At 38.4% G+C, this 22448-nt stretch overlaps 1 long non-coding RNA gene across 4 annotated transcripts in view; it reads right to left on the bottom strand.

Annotated features, from left to right (window-relative positions):
- The window catches only part of LOC138746536 (uncharacterized), a 37542-nt gene that overhangs the window by 5775 nt on the left and 9319 nt on the right, over nucleotides 1–22448 (bottom strand). For all 4 annotated transcript variants that reach the window (XR_011347010.1, XR_011347013.1, XR_011347012.1 and 1 more), the window contains 3 exons: nucleotides 18308–18397; nucleotides 3704–3765; nucleotides 1325–1436 (listed from right to left, as the gene is read on the bottom strand). This is a non-coding gene — a long non-coding RNA (uncharacterized lncRNA). The remainder of the gene's footprint in view (nucleotides 1–1324; nucleotides 1437–3703; nucleotides 3766–18307; nucleotides 18398–22448) is intronic.

Genomic DNA, 22448 nt, shown 5'->3' with positions numbered 1-22448 from the left:
TGGAAAAACAACCAACTGAAAAACTTCACAAAGATTAGCGTATACAGAGCCGTTGTCATATATCTCTAACCATAACCAAGACACCATGTGATATTTAATGATCCTGTGGATAAATACATCACCTGGTAGGATATTGAAACGTTGAGTAAATTTCTCTGGGTAATTCCGAATCACTGAGCTATGAGGGATTATCATATCCATTATAGAAAAAATGTGCGTGTGTGCTAAGAGTGTATAAGAAATTCAGAGGTTGAAGTAAAGCGCTTATTGTGGCTATTGAGAGAAGAATGGCGATTTCAATATTTACCGAAGAGCAACCACAATCAGAATTGACGTGGAAAATGGCGGACAGTAGTTCATGGACAAAAATTCTATTAACAGGGATCCTTATGCAGTTCTAATTTTTTATTCATACTTAATGGATATATTATGGGATCCTTTTGATTACATTGGTTTATTTAAATGAATTTTATGAAAATTTCTTTGGTACACTAAAACATAAACAGGATTTTCTAATGAAGTCAGTAAAAAAAGATTTTAAAATTAAGTATTCCATAAATTATTTAACATCTGAAGAAAACATACTTCAAATCATTTCCTTCAAATTATCTTGGGAATAATATTGAATTACATGGTAAAATCAATGAGAGATTGGCATGGTTTTATTAAGTGCAACACAATATGGGGCAAATTATATTTCTGACAAATTGTTATTCCATTCGTGGCTTTTGCAATCATTTTGGCTTATGGATGATAAATTACATAAATCATATTTTATTACTTTTTCCAGAAATGAATTACAAAAGCAAAATATTAAACACAATACTAATCCTGCGAACTTGCACGATTGAGAAGAGACTGAAGATTTCCGACATTTCAAAGAAAAAACTTTTTAGTTGGGACCCAATGTTAACCCAAATGTATTCTTCCTCAATAATGGAGAAGTCTTTATTTAGGTGGTGGAAGGGAGGTGGGAAGGGGTTGGGAAGAAAATGGATAATGTCATTATGTATATGTTTGTGTCGATATTGTTAGAGATTTGTTAAACTGTGATGTATTAAATTTTTAAAAATTTAAAATAATGGAGTAGATTTCTATTTCAGTCAATTCCTCCCTTTAAAATGTAATAGCTAACAGCGCAGTGGATTGAGTATAAATACAAGCAAATGGTGGTCATACAAAAGGAGAGGAAACAGAATGAAAATTTTGATTTAATTTTGTAATTTGATGAAAAGACCATTGTAAAAACACAAGCAGCTCTTCACAGTATGAACAGCGTAGTTATTATATTTGTCATAACATTATTCAGAATTCATCGGCTCACCTGAAAATCTTCCTGTCTGAAATGAGGCACAATTAAGAGTGGAGTAAATACTGGTTGATTGGCTGAGATCACAGAGATTCTTTAAAGCAACCAAAATGATTTTGACAATCTCCTATCATTGTGACAGAAAACCTGATTAGTCTTGTGAAATGCCCAAAAAAATGGGCTAAAATTATGACTATCATTTTGAAACTATGGTATTTTGCAAGTATAGAGTTGAATACAGTGGGAATTTGATGATCTGGAGAGAGACAGGAAAGGTAAACCAGCCACAGAAAAAAATGAGAGAGCAAATTTCCAGATCACCAAACCAATGTTAGTATATACTCTACTGTTTTACATAAAAACAAACTAGTTTTCATTCACATATCTATTGCAGCAGAACTCTTTTTTAAAAATTCCATATCTTCAGCCCTATTGTTAGTGTATATATCAAATAAACACAATACATTATTCAAAATTGTTTCACATAATCCCTTAAAAATATGTGTGTGTGAAAAATGATTTTTAAAAAAATATCACACTGCTTTTGGAACTTGCTGCGTTTCCTAGATTACCCCAGTGAGACAACTTCCAAATTCATGCCCTTTAGCCCATGATGTTGTCCCAACCCATATATACCTATCAAAAAACTTAACTCTCCCTACCTCATAAGCCTCTATTTTACTTTCATCTGTGTGCCCAAGAGTCTCTTAAATGCCCATATTGTTCCAATCTCCACTTTTTGCTTTCTTCTGAATTGTGTTAATTCATTAATTATTGTCAAGGCAAATATTTAATATCTATTTTAATTGCCATTGAGAAGGTGACAGTGAACCACCTTGCTGAAACATGTCAGTCCTTTTGATGAAGGTACATTCTTCGACCCAACAATGCTGAAGGTACAGGAATATAGTTCCAATTTAAGCTTGTGTTACCTGGAGGGGAAGCGGCATCTGGTTGGATTTGCATTGACCACTTCCCCGACCCTTCAAAGCAATAGACATCTCCGTTTTGTGTTGCATTTTAAAAAATGATGCAAGAGTAAGTAAATTATTGGAATGAGTCTGATATCAATGGTATGAAAATGATTGTAAAAAAAATCTAAGGAACAGGATTGATCTGCACTTGGAGAGGCAGGGATTGGTCAGTGGTCATCAGCATAGCTTTGTGAGGAGATGTCCTAACGAACAAGGTTACCTGGATTTTTTGAGGTGACAAAGTGCTGATGAGGAAAGTACACATGTTGTCTGAAAGAACTTCAGTAAGACCTCTGACAAGGTTAGAGCAGATGGGCTTGGGGGCAGAGAGTTTATGGTACAACTTTATAAATCATTAGATCATCCACATCTCGAGTACATTTGAGGAGGAGGTAATTGCACTGAGATGGTGCAAATAAGATTCAGCAGCATGTTGCTCAGGATGCAGTGAATCAGCTAGGCAGAGACTGGAAGCACTGGGTTTGTTTTCTGTGGGGCGGTGAAAGCTGAGAAGTGGCTTGATTAAGGTACACAAAATTAGAAAGGATTCCTGATGCTGGATTATATCTGCCACTTCTTTGCCCATTCTTTCAAAATATCCTTCTCTGCACAACCCCTATTTCTTCAGCCCGACTTGCCCTTCCACCTTTCTTCATATCCTCTTCAAATTTGGCCCCAACGCCATCAATTCCATCATCTAAATCATTTACATGCAGCTTGAAAAGTTATGGACCCAACACCAACTCTTACGGAACACCACAAGCCACCGTCAGCCAGCCAGAAAAGGCCCCCTTTATTCCCACCCTTTGCCCTTTGCTACAAAGGCAATCTTCAATCCATGCTGGTACTTTACCCGTAAAACCATTGGCTTCTCTTTTGTATATCAGTCTGATGTGCAGCACTTTGTCAAAGGCCTTCTGAAAAACCAAGTAAACAACATTTACTGACTCTCCTTTGCCTGTTCTGCTCCCTTGGAGCAAACCACTCTGACTTCGGCTGATTTTATCTTGTGCTTTCAAGTACCCTAAAGTCTCATGCCGTATGTCTCTGTATTATGGACAATACATACTGCAGCCAGTCTTCTAGAGGAATTGAATGTTCAGGGTTGTGGACTGGGTCCCAGTCAAACATCTTATGAATGATGATGGTCATAAGATTCTTCAGAGTTGATCATCCTGGTAAGTGAAGTATTCCATTACATTCCTACTTGTGTCTTACCTCATATAAATAACTCCACAAGGAGGCCACACAGCCCACTAAATCCATGCTGGCTCCCAGAAAATAATACTATTTGTCCCATTCCCTCTTCCTTTTTTTGAGCAACCCTGACATTTATTTTATCTTTCACATATAAACAACCTTCTAATTCTTTTCCAATTTACCTATAATGGGAGTAATGTACAGTGGCCAATTAACTTACCAGTATGCCTTTGGCACATGGGAGAAACCCACATGATCTTGGAGAAAGTATGAAAATTCCACCTAGGTCAGAATCAGGATTTATTGTCAAGAACAAGTCATGAAATTCAATAGCACACAAGATCAGGTTCAAACCACGTATTGGATGGTAGAATGAACATCCACCCTCAGATTTGCTCTTGTAAACACAATGTTGGTGTCACTGATTAAGTTTCAATATGTTGACATTCTCCCATAGAACATCACAGCACAGAAACAGGCCACTTCGCCCCTTCGTCTGTGCTGAATCATTTTGTTTTTTTCCCTCGTCCTAATGACCTGCACCCACCCCATAGCCCTCCATACCTCCCCCATTCATGTACCTGTCCAAATTCTTCTTAAATGTTAAAATGGAGCTCACATTTACCACCTCATCTGGCAGCTCATTTTACACTAGCACAACTCTCTGTGTGAAGAAGATCCCCCTAATCTTTTTCCCTTTCACTCTTAACCCATGTCCTCTGGTTTGTATCTCACCTATCCTCAGTGGAAAACACCTATCTACATTTACTGTCTATTTCCCCCTTATAATTTTAAATACCTCTATCAAATTGCCCTTCATTCTTCTATGCTCCAGGGATTAAAGTCCTAATCAATTTAACATTTCCCTGTAACTAAGTTCCTGAAGTCCAGGCAACATCCTAGTAATCTTCTCTGCACTCTTTTTATCTTATTGATATCTTTCCCATTTGACTTTCATTTCATTCAATTCTGTGCTCCACTTCTGTGCTGACATGTCTGTCCATGGCCTCATGTACTGTCAAACCAAGACCACCCATAAATTGGAGGAGCAATACCTAATATTCCGTCTGGGCACTCTCCAACTGGATGGGATTAGCATCTACTTCTCTGGTTTCTGCTGGCCCACTCCCCATTCTCCCTCTCTTCAGCTCTCCACCCCTTATCTTCTCCATTCACAGTGCCATCTCCCCTCCCTCCCTCCCTCACCCTCCTGCCTGTGGGACTGTGCTCTACCCCCTCCCCCACCATTTTGATCATACCTTGATGAAGGGCCAAGCCCAAATCATTAGTCATGTATATATATAAAGTACACTGTTTGACCTGCAGAGTTTCTCCAGCATTGTGTTTTGACTTCAATCACGATGTCTGCAGACTTTCGTGTTTTACTCCTCTCTACTCTCATTTGAAAGTGGTTCACTGGTATCTCCCTTCAATTAACATTTTCACTCTTTCCTGCACCAAATATGACACAGAAATTCTCAGCTCCTCTTCCAACCTCATGCTGGCATCCTTCTGCCCTCCTCTAGCAATACCATTCCTATTTGCTCCCTGCTGTTTCAAAGGGTGGGATTCTCATGCAAAAGTGAATGGAAATTCCATACCTTCACTGAGCAATTGCAGAACTGACTTCCCCTAGTGTATCTAAGAATTCTAACATTTGGAATAAAAATTCCAAATCTGACTGTGAGCCAAAAAAAGGAAAAGCTCACATTTATGCAAAAGTACAAACTTTTCTAAGCGTGAGCTGAAAATTAATTTTCAGGTAGTGAAAGAAATCAATCTGTTCCTTTGATCCGAAAGTGCTGAATACTAACATTTGATACTCAAAATGGGTGGATTTCCCAAAATGATGTTTTTTAAACAAAGGAAGTAATAAAACTGCTGACCAAAATGTAGTAAATAAAAATAAAAATGAAAGCAAATATTCAAGAACCAATGATAAGTAATAACAGGAATATTATGTAAAGTTTATTTTATTATTTTTAGAAACTACAATGGGTCAAACACAAAAGCACTGCACAGTTATTCAAAAGGGAAAATTGGGGTCATACCCTCTGAAACTGCCTGCTTTGGTCTGGAAAGCACAACCAATGACATCAGTTTTAGCCATTAATCTTCAGAGTTTTATTAAGTGGGTGAGAGGCTGTCAGTGTCCATATAGAATAGATGGGATAGATGAAAGAATATTCCCTCCCAATATTTACAGATGTCATCAGGCGATGTGGTTTTCCTGTGTATATTGGATAATGGACGCAATAAGTGAATTAAAAGGCAGTTATCCATCTGAGTGGATCAGAGGGCATGGAGAATTCAAGTTAGAGCTGTTAGTGATTGCCTAAGCCCAGAGGTTAAAATTACAGTCTTACATTTAATTTATGTTCACTTGTTAACATTCATAACAGATCCAGGTTAGAGATATCTAAATATCATTACTCTCATTGTAGCAGTTTGTTTCTTTAATGCAATTTTTTCACAATTGGATAAAAAACGATTTTAAATTAAATGTGTTGTCAGTTTTAAAATCTAAAGGTTGGAATCTCCCGCTGGCTCTTTTGTCAATCCAATGGATACTGAGCCAAATCCCCAGTTCAATCCTTGGTCTGTGTCAACTCAGCTTGTCTCAGCCATAAAATTTACTCCTTCAAATTGAACCTGTGCTCCATATGAGTAAATGGACAGCATTAATGATGTTCTTATCAGGTACCTGAGAGATTCTCAGTGTATGTAGGCTCATTTATAAAAGCAGCCTACACATGGTGTTTGAAGTATACCAGGAAAAGGAATTAGTCATAGATTCTGATGGCTCATAGCAAACTGGAAATTGAGATCACCTGTAAAGATGATCAACGTGGCTGCAATGCAACTACTGTCAGTGAGCTCTTGACGAGCTGACTACACTCACACAAGGATGGTTTTTAGGGCAGATTTATTGGGACAATTCAGTGTGAATCACTGCTTTAGAGAAAACCATATGAACCAGAAAGTACCACAATGTCAGCACCCTCTTCCAATCCAACATCCTTAGAGTGAGGCCCTAAATGCACAGTCAACTCCTTTGGGAAAGCTATATCATTCATATGCCTGATGCAAGACCCTTGCAACTCTATTTTGCACCCATACCCGGGACAAAATTACAAGGAAGAAAAGATCTCCAAGTCAACATCTTTGTGTCGATGCAATCACAAAAAAGGCTCGCCAGCAGTTATAATTTCATCACCTAACCCCCAGTCCTGGTTTATTTTTCCCAGTTTCCCAGCATGCACTATCTCATCTCATTTTCAATGATGTCACTATCATCTTTCAAAAAGGAATAAATGAAGCATTGCAGCTGTATCATGACTAATGCTCTGGCACATTAGTTCACAAGCCTACCATAGAAACATGGGTGCCAATATTCCATGTGGTAAATCCCTGATTTCAACGAGGGTTAGTTAGAAAATATGTTTCCATTGAGAGAAAATAGTTTGCACTGCACTAATGCAACTTTTATCATAGAATCATTGAACACTATAACACAAAAACAGGCCATTTTAGCCCTTATAGTCCATGCCGAACCATTTTTTTCCCGTCCCACTGACCTACACCCTGTTCATAACCTTTCAAATCCCTCCCATCCATGTACCTGCCCAAATTCTTCTTAAATGTTAAAAATTAGCCCACATTCACCACTCTGTATGAAGAAGTTTGCCATAAAATTCTCCCCTTTAACTCTTAACCCGTGTCCTCTGGTTTATATCTCATCTTCTCACAATAGAAAAAGCCTATCTACATTTACTCTGTCTATCCCCCTCATAATTTCAAATACCTCTATCAAATCTCCCCTCATTCTTCTACACTCCAGGGAATAAAGTCCTAACCTATTTAACCTTTCATAACTCATGATCGAGTGTGGTCAGGAGCATTAATTTCCCTTGAGTGAAATACAAAATCGGCAGTGCTGTGATTGTAGTAAAACCACAGAAATGTGGGAGGAACTCAGCAGATCTCGCACCATCTATACCTTAAAGAGGGGCTCAAGTCCAAAACGTCAGTTATTTATCTTATTTATGCTGCGAGACCTGCTGAGTTCATCCAGTAATTCTGTGTTTTTATATTAATCTCCTTTGTCTAGTTTGAATCGTTGCATCAGTTAGCACTTTGGTATCAATGACATAAGGAGGAAAGGAAGGAGGTCTTGCTGAGTGAATGTAGGAAGTTAGGAAATGCAGAATCTCTCGGGGAATAATCTCTGGATTATTCCTAGTGCCACATGAGAGAGAAGTTAGCAGAAGAAAAGGCCAGATGAATGAATGGCTGAGGAGCTTTTGCAGGGTAAAGGGATTCAGGTTTTTAGATCTTTTCTGGGACAGTGGTAAACAGCACAAGAGGGACAGATTACATCTGAACTGGAGGTGAACCAATGTCCTGGCAGGGAGAATTGAAAAGACTACTTGGGAGAATTTGAACCAGATTGTCAAGAAAGTGAAGCCCAGAGAAGAGAAGAAGCAGATGAGAAGTTGGGGGAAAATACAGCTGTCAAAGTGAGCAAGTGTAGTAGACAGGACAGGCATGAACACACCTAAGAGAAGGCAAAAACCAGTGGTTTAAACTATATTTATTTCCATGCAAGATATTTAACTGGGGAAGTGGATGATCTCAGGATCTGGATTGGCTCAGGGGACTGGGATATTGTAACCATAACAGAATCATGGGCAAAAGTGGCAGCTCAATCTTCGAAGGTACAAATCTAGTGTGATAGAAGTATATGTGAGAGAGGAGGGGGTTTGCCTTTTTGATGAAGAAGATTGTGACATAGCTTTGAGAGGATATTCTTGGAGAATTATCTCTTGAGACTACTTAGGTAAAATTCAGAAAGAAAGGAACGATCACTTTCATGGTACTTATGTATTGCAATAGTCAGCAGGAATTGGAGGAGAGGATATGTAGGGAGATTGCAAATAAATGCAAGGGTAAGTGTTACTGGAATATTTTAAACCTAATATTTTCTGGATCACAGTTATGCAAAGGGCTTAGATAGGGTGAAATTTGTTAAGTGCATCTAGGAAAGCTTCCATTAGCAACAATGCTGTACTAGAGAGGGCACAACACTGGAGCTTCTCTTAGAGCAGGGGTGTCAAATTCAAATTCACGGAGGGCCAAAATTAAAAACTTGGACTAAGTCGAGGGCTGAACTAAATATTTATTGAAAATTTTCAACAACATCTGCATGTTTTCTCTTCTTTCAACATATGTAATGTTAAACTTTTTCTTATTAAAATAAATGTTTAATAATAGTTTTGGATAAACTCTTTCCAGAAGCATTAACAAATGAGAAATAAAATATTCAATAAATAATATTTCTCTATAGAGGATTTGTCAAATGTTGCTAGTGTGCTGGCGAATAGTAAAATCTGAGGGCTATTGAGAATGTGGGAGAATAACATGATTCCTGAAACAATCAAATGGGTGACTGATTGTGGGCATGAACTCTAGCAGGGTTATTTGCCATGCCCTTTTTCCATTGGTAAAGATATCCTTTGATTTACACACTTTTCAAGTTTTATGCCTAATGAACTTGTATCCAGGTGCAGGACCATTTTTAACCAGGAATATATTTATCACTGTGACATGAAACTATTGGAAGATCGTTTTATCCTGAGATTAAAGTTCATTATCCTTACTCAGGCCTGTGTGCGGGAGGGCGGGGTTTGCGGGCGATCGGGTTGGACAATGACAGTGCAGGGGCATCGGCTCTCGCTGCAGGGCGGCATCTCGGCGGATCAGCGGCCCCGTCACCGTGAGTCGCAGGTCGGCCTGTGGCAGGGAGGGGGAGTGGGCAACGGTCCTGGCGAGGTCAGGTCCGAGGCCTCCGGCTCCGGGCGCTGGGAAGCGGCCTTGGCTTCCCCTGACACCGGCCAGGCCACGCTGCGGTGTGGGGGCGGGCGGGGGGACACGACAGTGTGGGGGCATCGGCTCTCGCTGCAGGGCGGCATCTAGGGTGATCAGCGGCCCCATCACCGTGATTCGCGGGTCGGCCTGCGGCAGGGAGAGGGAGTGGACAACGGTCCTGGCGAGGTCAAGCCCGAGGCCTCCGGTTCCGGGCGCTGGGAAGCGGCCTTGGCTTCCCCTGACACTGGCCAGGCCCCAAAACCAGAGTCCACGGTGAGACCCTGCAAAGTAAACAGAGGAGGTGGGGGCGACTAGCGGGCTGATGCCAATGCATTCTGGGATTTGTTGTATTACTATGCATGCACTATACTGGCACGGCGGCCAGCGGGCCACCTCTAATACATTTTTGAAATGATCTTGCGGGCCAAATATAATTATATCACGGGCCAAATTTGGCCCGCGGGCCAGAGTTTGACATTGTGTCTTAGAGGAAGAGAATGTACAGTTCCCTCCATAATGTTGGGATAAAGACACTTTTTTCATTTATTTGCCCCTGATTGGCTGTTTTAAATTTGTAATAAAACAATTCAGATGTTATTAAAGAGCATATTCCAGATTTTATTCAGTTATTTGTGTACATTTTGGTTTGAGATTGGAGAAATTGCATGGTAAAATGATTTTAAAAAAGCCACCTTCCTGTTTGTTGAAAGACAAAGCAGATTTATTAATGTTATAAAATTATTGTTTTTAAATAGTTTTTTTTACAATTTTTTTATTTTTCACACTGTGAACCATATCAACCAAAATACATCCAAACATTTCCCTCTTAAATATACACAGTGGCATTTTCTCCCCTTCCCCCCTACCTTCCCTCCCCCCTCCAAAACCAATAAACATTCAACATATACAATACAATAAAACCATTAATCAATGTCATCACACAATAAAAAATAAACAAGAAAAATGTGTCATCTACTTTTACACACTAGATCAAATCATTTTGCCTTCTTATCATTTTAGGGGGTGGAGGTCCGAGGAAACCCCTCTCTGTTATGTGCCATGTACGTTCCCAAATTTGTTCAAATAATGTGACTTTATTTTTTAAATTATATGTTATTTTTTCCAATGGAATACATTTATTCATTTTCATGTACCATTGCTGTATTCTCAGGCTCTCTTCCGATTTCCAAGTTGACATTATACATTTTTTTGCTACAGTTAAGGCTATCATAATAAATCTTTTTTGTGCTTCATCCAGTTTGAGGCCTAATTCCTTACTTCTTATATTACGTAGAAGAAAGATCTCTGGATTTTTTGGTATGTTGTTTTTTGTGATTTTATTTAATACCTGATTTAGATCTTCCCAAAACTTTTTTCACTTTCTCACATGCCCAAATTGCATGTACTGTTTTTCCCATTTCCTTCTTACTGCGAAAACATCTGCCTGATAATGTTGGATTCCATTTTTTTAACTTTTGGGGCATGATATATAACCTGTGTAACCAATTATACTGTATCATCTGTAACCTTGCATTTATTATATTCTTCATTGTTCCAGAACATAAGTTTTCCCATGTTTCATTTTTTATCTTTATGTTTAAATCCTTTTCCCACATTTGTTTGGGTTTATAGCTTATCTCATCATTTTCCTTATCTTGCAGCTTGATGTACATGTTCATTATAAATCTTTTAATTATCATTGTGTCTGTAATCACATATTCAAAGCTGCTTCCTTCTGGTAATCTCAGTCTGTTTCCCAATTTATCCTTTAAGAAGGCTTTCAGTTGGTGGTATGCAAACATTGTACCATGAGTTATTCCATATTTGTACTTCAATTATTCAAATGTTAGTAAATTATTTCCCAAAAAACAATTTTCTATTCTTTTAATTCCTTTTCTCTCCCATTCTCTAAAGGAAAAGTTATGGTTAAAAGGAATTAGCTGATTTTGCGTCAATAATAATTTTGGTATTTGATAATTTGGTTTTTTTTCCTTTCTAAGTGAATCTTCTTCCATATATTGAGTAAATGATGCAATACTGGTGAGCTTTTATATCGTACCAGTTTTTCATCCCGCTTATAAAGTATATGTTCCGATACCTTCTCCCCTATTTTATCTCGCTCTATCTTAGTCCAATCTGGTGTTTCCCTTGTCTGATAAAAATCTGATAAATACCTTAATTGTGCTGCTCTATAATAATTTTTAAAGTTTGGTAACTGCAAACCACCTTGGTTGTACCTCTCTGTTAATTTATCTAACACTATCCTTGCTTTCCCACCTTTCCATGAAAATTTCCTTATTATTCTCTTTCGTTCATTAAAGAATTTCTCTGTTAAGGGAATTGGTAACGATTGAAATAAGTATTGTATCCTTGGGAAGACATTCATTTTAATGCAATTTACCCTCCCTATCAACGTTAGCGGTAATTCTTTCCAATGTTCTAAGTCTTCCTGCAATTTCTTTATTAGTGGCTGATAATTTAATTTGTACAAGTGGCTTAAATTATTATCTAACCTAATACCTAGGTATCGGATTGCTTGTGTTTGCCATTTAAATGGTGATTCTTTTTTAAATTCTGTATAATCTGCATTACTCATTGGCATCACTTCACTTTTATTTGCGTTGATCTTGTATCCCAATATTTCTCCATACTCCTTCAATTTCTTATTTAGTTCTTTTATTGATATTTCTGGTTCTGTTAAGTATACTATGATGTCATCTGCAAATAAACTGATTTTATACTCATCCTCCTTTATTTTTATCCCTTTTATTTTATTTTCTGTTCTTATCAGTTCTGCCAATGGTTCTATTGCTAAAGCAAACAGTGAGGGAGATAATGGACATCCCTGCCTAGTTGACCTACTTAATTTAAATTGGTTTGAAACATATTCATTTACTGTTACCTTCGCCAATGGTCCATTATATAATGCTTTAATCCAATTAATATGTTTTCTGGTAGATTGAACCTCTGTAATAATTTGAATAAATAATTCCATTCTACCCTGTCAAAGGCTTTTTCTGCGTCTAAAGCAACAGCCACTGTTGCCATCTTATTTCCTTGAACTGCATGAATTAAATAAATTTACAGACATTATCCGCTGTTCATCTTTTCTTAATAAATCCACTTTGATCTAGTTTTACTATTTTTGGTGCACAGTCAGCCAATCTGTTTGCTAATAATTTTGCTATTATCTTATAATCTGAATTAAGTAGCGATATTGGTCTATATGATGCTGGTGTTAATGGATCCTTCCCCTTCTTTGGTATTACTGTAATTATTGCTGTCTTACATGAATCTGGCAAGTTTTGTGTTTCTTCTACCTGGTTCATTACTTCCTGGAGAGGAGGAATTAATAACTCTTTAAATGTTTTATAGAATTCGATTGGGAATCCATCCTCTCCAGGCATTTTATTGTTCAGCAGTTTTTTTAATATATCCTGTACTTCCTCTGTTTCAAATGGTTTTATCAGTTTGTTTTGTTCCTCTTCTTGCAATTTCGGCAGTTCAATTTTAGCTAAAAACTCTTCTATTTCATCATCTTTCCCCTCGTTCTCAGTTTGGTATAATTGTTCATAAAATTCCTTAAAGTTCTCATTAACCTCCATTGGATTATATGCAATTTGTTTGACCTTTTTCCTTGATGCCAATACAGTTTTTTTTTTAGCTTGTTCTGTTTTAAGTTGCAAGGCTAATATTTTGTGTTTTTTCTCCTAGTTCATAATACTTTTGCTTTATTTTCATAATGTTCTTCTCCACCTCAAACGTTTGTAATGTTTCATATTTTATTTTTTTGTCCGCCAATTCTCTTCTTTTTGTTATATCATCCCTTTTTACTAGTTCCTTTTCTGTACTTACTATCTCCCTTTCCAACTGTTCTATTTCCCGATTGTAGTCCTTTTTCATCTTAGTTACATAACTTAATAACTGCCCTCTAATGAAGGCTTTCATTGCATCCCATAATATAAATTTGTCTTTCACTGATTCCGTATTTATTTCAAAGTACATTTTAATTTGGCATTCAATAAATTCTCTAAATTCCTGTCTTTTAAGTAGCACGGAGTTTAACTTCCATCTATATGTTCTTGGTGGGATGTCCTCCAGTTCTATTGCTAATAACAGGGGTGAATAATCAGATAGCAATCTAGCTTTATATTCAGTTTTTCTAACTCTCCCTTGAATATGGGCCGACAGCAAAAACAAATCAATCCTTGAGTATGTTTTATGCCTACTCAAATAATATGAGTATTCCTTCTCCCTTGGGTGCTGCCTCCTCCATATATCCATAAGTTTCATTTCCTGCATTGATTTAACCATAAATTTGGCCACTTTATTCTTTTTGCTAGTGTTTTGTCCAGTTTTATCCAACATTGGATCCAAATTTAGGTTAAAATCCCCTCCTATCAATATATTCCCCTGCGTATCTACAATCTTCAAAAAAATATCTTGCATAAACTTTTGATCCTCTTCATTAGGTGCATATATATTGAGCAAATTCTGAAATTCTGAATATATTTGACACTTTATCATTACATACCTCCCTGCTGGATCTATTATTTCCTCCTCTATTTTGATTGGTACATTTTTATTTATTAATATAGCTACACCTCTGGCTTTTGAATTATATGATGCTGCCGCTACGTGTCCTACCCAGTCTCTCTTTAATTTATTATGTTCCACTTCAGTTAGATGTGTTTCCTGCACAAATGCTATATCTTTTTTTCTTTTATCAGTAAATTTAATAGCCTCTTCTGTTTAATTTGGTTATGCATTCCATTAATATTTATAGTCATATAGTTCAACGTGGCCATCTCATATCCTGTTTACACCTCATTTCCACTTCCTCACCACCACCATCCCCCTTTTCCCCATTTTCATCTCTCAGTTTTCCCTTTTTAAACTCAATGTATGACAACACATTTAAAACATAAAATACTTCAACAACTCCCACATCCAATATTCCCTTAGCCCCAAATGTCCTCCCCTCTGAGTTGCCCCTTATCCCTTGCCGGGCAACAACATCTCCCCACTCCATTTGGATTGCAACCCACTCACAAGCATCAACTGATTTTGCAGTGATGGTTATTCTCTCCCACCCAACCCCCCGAGAAGACTTTTTTTTAAAAAAATGCATATAACAAAGTTCACCCTCTTTTTTCCCCCTTATTTCCTTTCTTCCCTTCTCTTTCCCTTCTTTAGTTCTTACATATACATTATTTTTACATCTTTATATATATTTTATTGCCGTTCTTTATTCTTGTTACATCTCTTCACCTCTCCTTCTGTCCTGGAGCCATTCTGCAAATTCTCGTCCTTCCTCCAGATCCAAAAAGAGCCTGTTTTGCTCCCCAGGGATAAGTACTTTAAGCACAGCTGGATGTCTTAACATAAATTTATAACATTTTTTCCATAGGATCAATTTTGCTGTATTAAACTCCTTCCTCTTCTTTAAGAGTTCAAAACTTATGTCTGGATAAAAAAGTATTTTTTGACCCGTGTATTCCAATGGTTTATCGTCTTCTCTAATTTTATTCCTTGCCCGCTCCAGAATATTTTCTCTTGTTGTATATCTCAAAAATTTTACTAAAACAGATCTTGGTTTTTCATGTGTCTGTGGTTTCGGAGCTAGTGTTCTGTGTGCCCTTTCTATTTCCATTCCTTCCTGTATTTCTGTCATTCCCAGGACCTTGGGGATCCATTCTTTTATAAATTCTTTAATATCTGTGCCTTCTTCGTCTTCCTTTAGGCCCACTATCTTTATGTTGTTTCGTCTACTATAATTTTCCAACATATCAATTTTCTGAGCTAACAACTCTTGTGACTAACTTTTTTTATCACTTTTTTCCAATTTTCTTCTTAAGTCATTCACTTCCACTTCTACAGCCATTTCTCGTTCTTCCACATTTTCTAATCTTTTCCCTATTTCTGTCATGACCAGCTCTATTCTACTCACTTTTTCTTCTGTACTTTTCATTCTTCTTTTCATTTCACTAAATTCTAATGTCAACCATTCTTTTAATGCTCTCATTTGTTCTTGAAAAAAACTTTATATTCTGTCCATCTGTTTTACCTTCTATTTCTCTGTGCAGATTTTGGTCTTTTTCTTCCTCTTCTTCTGTGTCTGCACCTGTGTTTGTGTCTTCTTCTTCTCTTCCTTGTATCTGTGTCTCTTCTGACTTTCCTGATGAGTTGCTTGTCTCACTTTTCTGGGCTTCTTGCTTGGCTTCTTGCTGTTGGTCCTCTTCTTCTGGGCTACTCATCTGTTGGGCCTCTTCCTGCTGCTCTTCTTTCCTTTCACTCCCTTTCCTGTCACTTTCCTCTTCTTCCTGCTGAGAGCCCTGGTGTTGGGCTTCCCTCAGCTGGTGGCGTTGTGTTTGCCCACTCCTCGGCTGAGCCCTCCTCTCGTCGGTGTTCTCCTTCTCCTTAGTAAGCACACTGCGTACTTTTGTTTGGCTCAGGGAGCCATTTTTGCAGTCCAGCGGTCGGGGGTGGGGGGGGGGTCGTTACTCTGTGGGATCGTCACCAATCTCGGAGAACAGGCTCTCTTCTCCACGATGGCTCCCTGTTTCTTCACGCAGGTAAGGCCTTCTCCTTTCTCTTCCAGTGTCTTTTCATCTTCTTTTTTTCCCCGTTGTTTTTACCATTTCCTTCTTGGGTGCCATTTTCTTTCTTTTCTCTACAACTTTATCTTTTATTTCTTATGTTTTGTATTTCTTGAACTTTATTTTCTTCACTTTATTTCTTCTGTTCTGGAGAGGGCTGGTATTCCCCTACTGGCCACTACTCCACCATGTGACTCCTCATCTGTTATTAAATAGTTAAAGATATTTTCCTTGACTGGTCTAGTCACTCTGACAGAGTTCTTGGCTCACAAAGATTGGGTTAGGATTTTGAATTCTTGCTGAAACTAAAACTTGGGATAGATTCCACTCGTTCCAGTTTTTGGCTGGGTTGCTATCATGGAACATTACCCAACAGTGAATTTTCATTTCTGGAGAAGAGTAATCTTGCCAAACATTACTAGCATTTTTTTTTAAGAGAACATGTTATCTGATTGGCAAATGCAGATAAAATAATCCAAAAAAAGTGCTCCAAAAATACATTTACAGATACATGAAAAATAATGCAGCAAAAACTACTCAGTGTTTGGGTGAGCAAATTAAACAAATTATTCCTCTTTCTCACCCCTTCATTGTTTATCTTCCACAGACCACTTCCAATATGAAAGGAAAGCAAGTGGTCTTTTGCAAATCAATTGTCAAATATCTACCTATAACTCACTGATATGAGTGAGCCATTAATTGGCTAACCTCTGATCGCATGTTCTGACTAAACCCCCGGATGCCTGATGCAAAGGGACAAATATAATCTACATTATTTATGTCAAATGTTTATTCAGATTTCAGGGGATTATTACCTTCACCTTCTGTGTGGCACTCTGGAGGATTGTATGCCCATTTTTATCTCATTTAAAATTAATGGAAGACCATTGCTCTCTGATCAGTCAATCAGACTGAACAATCCTGTCAGAGCCTTAGTGGCCTGAAAAAGAGAGATTAGCTTTACAATCCACAACAAGATTGTCTTGTTTGCTGCTTTCCCAACATTACTTATCTTTCAACTGGTCTCACATTGACTCGTTTAATTTTTTTTTCCATTTTTTTGCCATCTCCAAACGAGACCTCCACCTTCCATCAGTTTATAACTTGCAACATGTCCTGTCAACTCTATCTGAAAGAGATCTGGCTTTTGCACAATCTTATGGTCTCAGATTATTTTGCCTTTATTTTCATCGATTTTAAATCCTGCAATTTTAAATCCTCATCCTCGTCAATAAGAAGCCTTTATGACTCCAATCTCATTTTTTATATTCCTTCCCCACATCCTTTGGTTCTCTGTTTCTTGCATTTTTACATTTCCCTTCTCCTCGCCTCACCATTCTTGGCAGAAATATCAGTCTCTATGGCCAAACTGGAATATTCTTCATCCATTCTATGGCTTCACTTCTCACCTCCCCTTGGAAAACCATCTTTTTAATCCTAGCTTTTCACCCCTTCGGACCTGTTCTGGCTGAAGGTATATTTATACCCTCATTATTTATTTTCTTCATATTCATTCCTTTCTTCAAGTACCAGGAGCCATGCTTTATTTCACGACAAAAGCACTGCATGAATATAATCTCTTGCTATTAAATTGGGACTACACAAGAATACTTAACAAACAAAATATTCTGCTTCAATGTATTGACTTATTTAAAATGCTATCATAAATAGTAATTGTCTTTATTTTTATGCACTGTGTATTGTCTTTAAAGTAATGGCTCTGTTTTAAAAGATTTTGTGGTTGTGATTCAATTCTGCCACCTTCAGGTAGGTTTCTGAAATGCAGAACAAATTGATTTAGATTTAGTTGTAACAAGATTACTTTTAAAAATATATATTTGAAATACGTTATAATAAATATTTCTGCCTCATTGAAATTTGCAATGAATTCTATGAAATAATTGTATATCCAATGATTTTCAAATGAAAGGCAAATGATCCCGAGTATGTTTTAAAGGTAAACAGAAGAGACGGGATACTGGAAAACTGGAGCTACGCACATAATACTGCAGGAATTTTGCGGATCGTGCAGCATCCGTAGATTTTCTTTGCAGCTGGCAGCAAGCCTCTTTTAGATGAAGTTTTTCAGATATCATGGATTTATCTATAAATGATGGATGTGTTGCAGTAAATTAACAGGTCATATTTTGCTCATAAAACACATTTGGAAAAAATCTACCATTTACATGAACAACTTGGCAGGGTGTATGTCGCTTTATTTCACTAATATGTTCATCCAAGTTTGAATAGTAATAGGAAGGCAATAGAGTAGTGGTCAAGTTACTGGATCTTTGATCCAGCATCCCTCCATGACACCCTTACGATGACATTTGATCAATGTGGGATTCCAGACTCACCAATGTAGTTGACTCCAAACTACCCATTCAGTTCAGAGACAATGACGGATGAACAATGAATACAGCCTTGAGAGCAATGTCCACAAATGTCTGAAAACAAATAAAACAAAACAAAAAGAAATGTTGACTTTTCTTATCCCTTCTACACAGCTGCAATAATGTCTATATTCTCAGAGGTTGAATGTGTATAGCATTTCATGGAGTTCTAAATTATATAAATCTTTAACTCTATGATCTTGAACTTGCATACTATCTTCTATGAAATACTGTCAAAAAAAACAAATTACATTTACTGTATTACAAAATATCAAATAAATCATTCTATTTTCTTCCGAGGTGATAATAAATGATCAAAAACATTAAATGACCTTCCTTAAAATATGAATGCACTTTGTTCAGAGACCAGTATCCACACTGTATTTATACTTACTGCAAAAAAAAACTAACAGAGATGGAGAACTAATGTAAAAAGGCAACAAAATTCATTAAACTGACCATCTTCTTGAGCAGTCTCACCACCTACCATTGACATTTAATTGTGTTACCCCTTGAAATCCCCAACATCAACATCTTAAGAGTTTCCATTGTCCAGAAATTCAAGTGGACAGTTGCACAAATATTATGGCTCCATAGGCAGGTCATACAGCAGGCGAACCTGATACCCAAGGTCTTTAAAAAGGGCACAAATCAAATGTGTGTTGGAATGTTCTCCACTTGCTTGAAGGGTTTGCAGTTCCAAAAACACATGAGAAACTCAACACTGGCAAAACTCACCCCACCGTCGAGAACATCTACACGGAACACAATCATTAAGGATCCCCACCCCCCAGGCCATGCCCTCTTCACTCTGCTACCATCGGGGAAAAGATAAAGGAGGTTGAAGACAACCACTCAGCACCAAAAGGACGGCTCCTTCCCCTCTGCCATCATATTCCTGATTGGACAATGAACTACAGACTGTGCCTTACTTTTTTTTTCCTTGCACTATTTTTATTTATTTTGCAAGATGGTTTACATAAATATTCTGTGATCCTGCTGCAAAACAAATTTCGTCACATATTCGTGACTATAAATTTTGATTCTGATTAAAGAATGTTTTCAGTTTCCTTCAGAGATTGCAACGTCCCAACAGATCCCTGGGAATTCCTGGCCCATGATTGGTCAATGTGAAAGTGAGCATTGAGGGTGGAAATGACAGCTCTGCTTTGGGAGCACACAGAAACCACATAAATGATAGGAATGTACCACTCTGCGAATTATTCATCTACCCTGCCCCATCAGGCACCTTCTGCTTCTTCTGAGATCAACACTTCTGTCCAATATTGGACATTAATTGATTATTACAGAACCAGAGCAAGTCACCCTCGATTCTGAGGAACCAACTCTGAAGTAATATGACAACATTATCTCAGAAAATCTCCACCGTAGGGAGGAAAGGTTAGAGTTGTGGTTCATGCAACTGCTACAGTGCCAGCAACCGGGACTAGGGTTCGAATCCCGCGCTGTTTGTAAGGAGTTTGTATGTTCTCCTCGTGTCCGCGTGGGTTTCCTTCGGGTGCTCTGGTTTCTGCCCACCATTCAAAATGTGCCAGTGGTTATAGTCAATTGGGCGGCTTGGGCACATGAGCCAAAAAAAAGGCCTGTTTTCATGCTGTGTCTAAATTTAAATTTTAAACATTTAAATTTAACATAGCTGTTTAAACAGTTACATAATCCCACCTCAGTTGTACATTGATGAATTAGCATTCCCTTTGATTTATAAAAGCAACTGAATCTTGTGTTTATACTGAAATTGTTGTGGTACATTGTAATTATTGAAATTCAGGTGGAGATGAACCTGAATTCTGGCTATTGATGTGACAACAGAAATTTAGATAATACTGAATGTTGGCAATCAACAGATCAGATACTATCTGTGGGAAGAGAAACAGAGTTAATGTTTCAGTCCAAGGACATCAAAACTGAAAAAGAGAATTAAAGAGGCATTTCTTTCAATTTTGTGCAATGCATTCAGTGTTCACAATTTGGCCCCTTCTATGATGGAGAAAACAGATTGGGTGATCACTTTGTATTCAGTCGGCAGGGGTGACCCTGAACTTCCTGTGGTCTTCTATTTTAATTCTGCATCCCACTCCAACTCTGTACTCTCAGAGGCCCAATATAAGCTTGAGGAGCATCTCTTCTGTCCGGACACATTGCAGTCTTCTGGACCTGGTACTTCGGATAACCATTTCTCAGTCTGTATCAATCAACAGTTTGTATGGAATGGAGAATGCAATCAGCCAGATCTGTTGGGCCTGTCCTTCTGCAGTTTGCAACTCCCATGACCTTTTGTCTGTGTTCTCACTTTAGCTGCTCCCATTCACTCATTGTTAATATTCTTTACAGCTTGTCTTGGGTAAACTTGTACCTCTCATTTTGTTCATTTTAGATTGGTCAGTGTTTGAGCGACGGAAAGAAAATAGACACACACACCAAGAGCAGTTCAGTTATACAAATGTTTATTACAAATTCAAAAGCTGATTTCAAACTACAATATGCAAGCCCTTCCCAACTATATTTATCAACGCCTGGACTGGTCCCAACTGCCGAAGCGAGGCAACAACTGCACACTTGTAGTAGGTTGTCGGGGCGCCAGTAGCAGCTTCTCCACCTCCCCCGACCGGGACGTTGGCTGGACTCTAGAAGTTCTTCTTCTTGCTGAGAGATATTGCCACCTCTCGAAGAGTCTCAAACTTCAGTAGCAGGACCATGGCTTATATTACCCAAAAACTGCTTACCCAAGCACCTATTCCCAGCACAGCAAGAAAGATAAGCGAGCAAGCTAGCATGCTAGGTTTCTATCAAATAACATAATTTTCAGCTTATCACTTTGAATACAATGGTTTACTTTGCATCAAGGCTAGGCCTCTGACAGTCTGTGACCAAAACAAGCAGGAAGATTAAATGTTCTTGGTACACAGATGTCCTTTCGTCAGATAACTGCATCTCTGGCCCCTCGGTGGAATTTTCTCTTGCAACCGTGCCTCCCTGTCCCGCATCGGACTTGTCAGTCACCAACAAGCCTGCAGCAGACGTGGACATACCCCTCCATAAATCTTTGTTCGTGAAGCCAAGCCAAAGAAAGAGAGAGAGAGAAGCAAAGGCTGCAAAAGTAAAAAACTACAAGCAGGTTCTCAACCTTGCAGAAGCAAAGGCGGCAAAATTAAAAAACCACGGTTTAAATCTTCCATTACACATCTTATTCCACATTTACCTCGAGTTTTACTCTACCCCGTCCCAGCAGTTTTACAAATCCTCTTATTTCTCCTTTTCTGTTCTAATGAAGGTCTCTGCCCTGAAACGCTGACTTTGTTTCTCTTCCTGCAGATGCAGCCTGACCTGTCCTAGACACATCTTCTCATTTTCACCTTCCATTGGGACCGTTCCCTCCATAACTCCGTTGTCCATTGATCCATTCCCAATAATCACCCCCTTGGCACCTTCACCTGTGATCACAGGAAGTGCCGCACATGCACCCACACCCCTGCCTGTCCACCATTCAAGGACCCAAAAAGCCCTTCCAGGTGAAGCAACACTTTTGAATCTGTGGAAGCATTCTACTGGGAGATTGGTGTGCTGAGCACCTTCGATCTGTCCACACCAATGACAGGGATCTTCCAGAGGCGAATCATTTTAATATTGTGCCCCACTCCCATGCTGGCATATCAGTCCATGGCCTCATACATTGCCAAACCAGGGCCACCTGTAAATTGGAGGAGCAATACCTCATATTCAATCTGGGTACTTCCCAACCTGATAGCATTAACATCGACTTCTCCAGTTTCTGATAGCCCACTCCCTGTTCTCCCTCTCTTCCCCATCCTACTTTCCACCACTTTCCCCCTCCATTCACAGAGCTGTCCCCCTTCCCCCTGTTTTCTCTTGTGCCTTCCCTCCTTTATCCACCTATTTCCTCTTGCTTCTGGACCTGTACTTCACCCCTTGTCCCTCCTCCTTGCCCCTCTCCCCCCCCCCCTCACTATTTCATTCAGGCTCCTGCCTACATTTTGCTCATTCCTTGATGAAGGGCTGAGGCCCAGAACATTAGTTATATATCTTTATTGCATAAAGTAAGCTGTATGACCTGTTGAGTTTCTCC

The sequence above is a fragment of the Narcine bancroftii genome, chromosome 1, assembly GCF_036971445.1.
Source record: "Narcine bancroftii isolate sNarBan1 chromosome 1, sNarBan1.hap1, whole genome shotgun sequence".
NCBI lineage: Eukaryota > Metazoa > Chordata > Chondrichthyes > Torpediniformes > Narcinidae > Narcine > Narcine bancroftii.
This window is presented reverse-complemented; position numbering and strand designations above follow the sequence as displayed.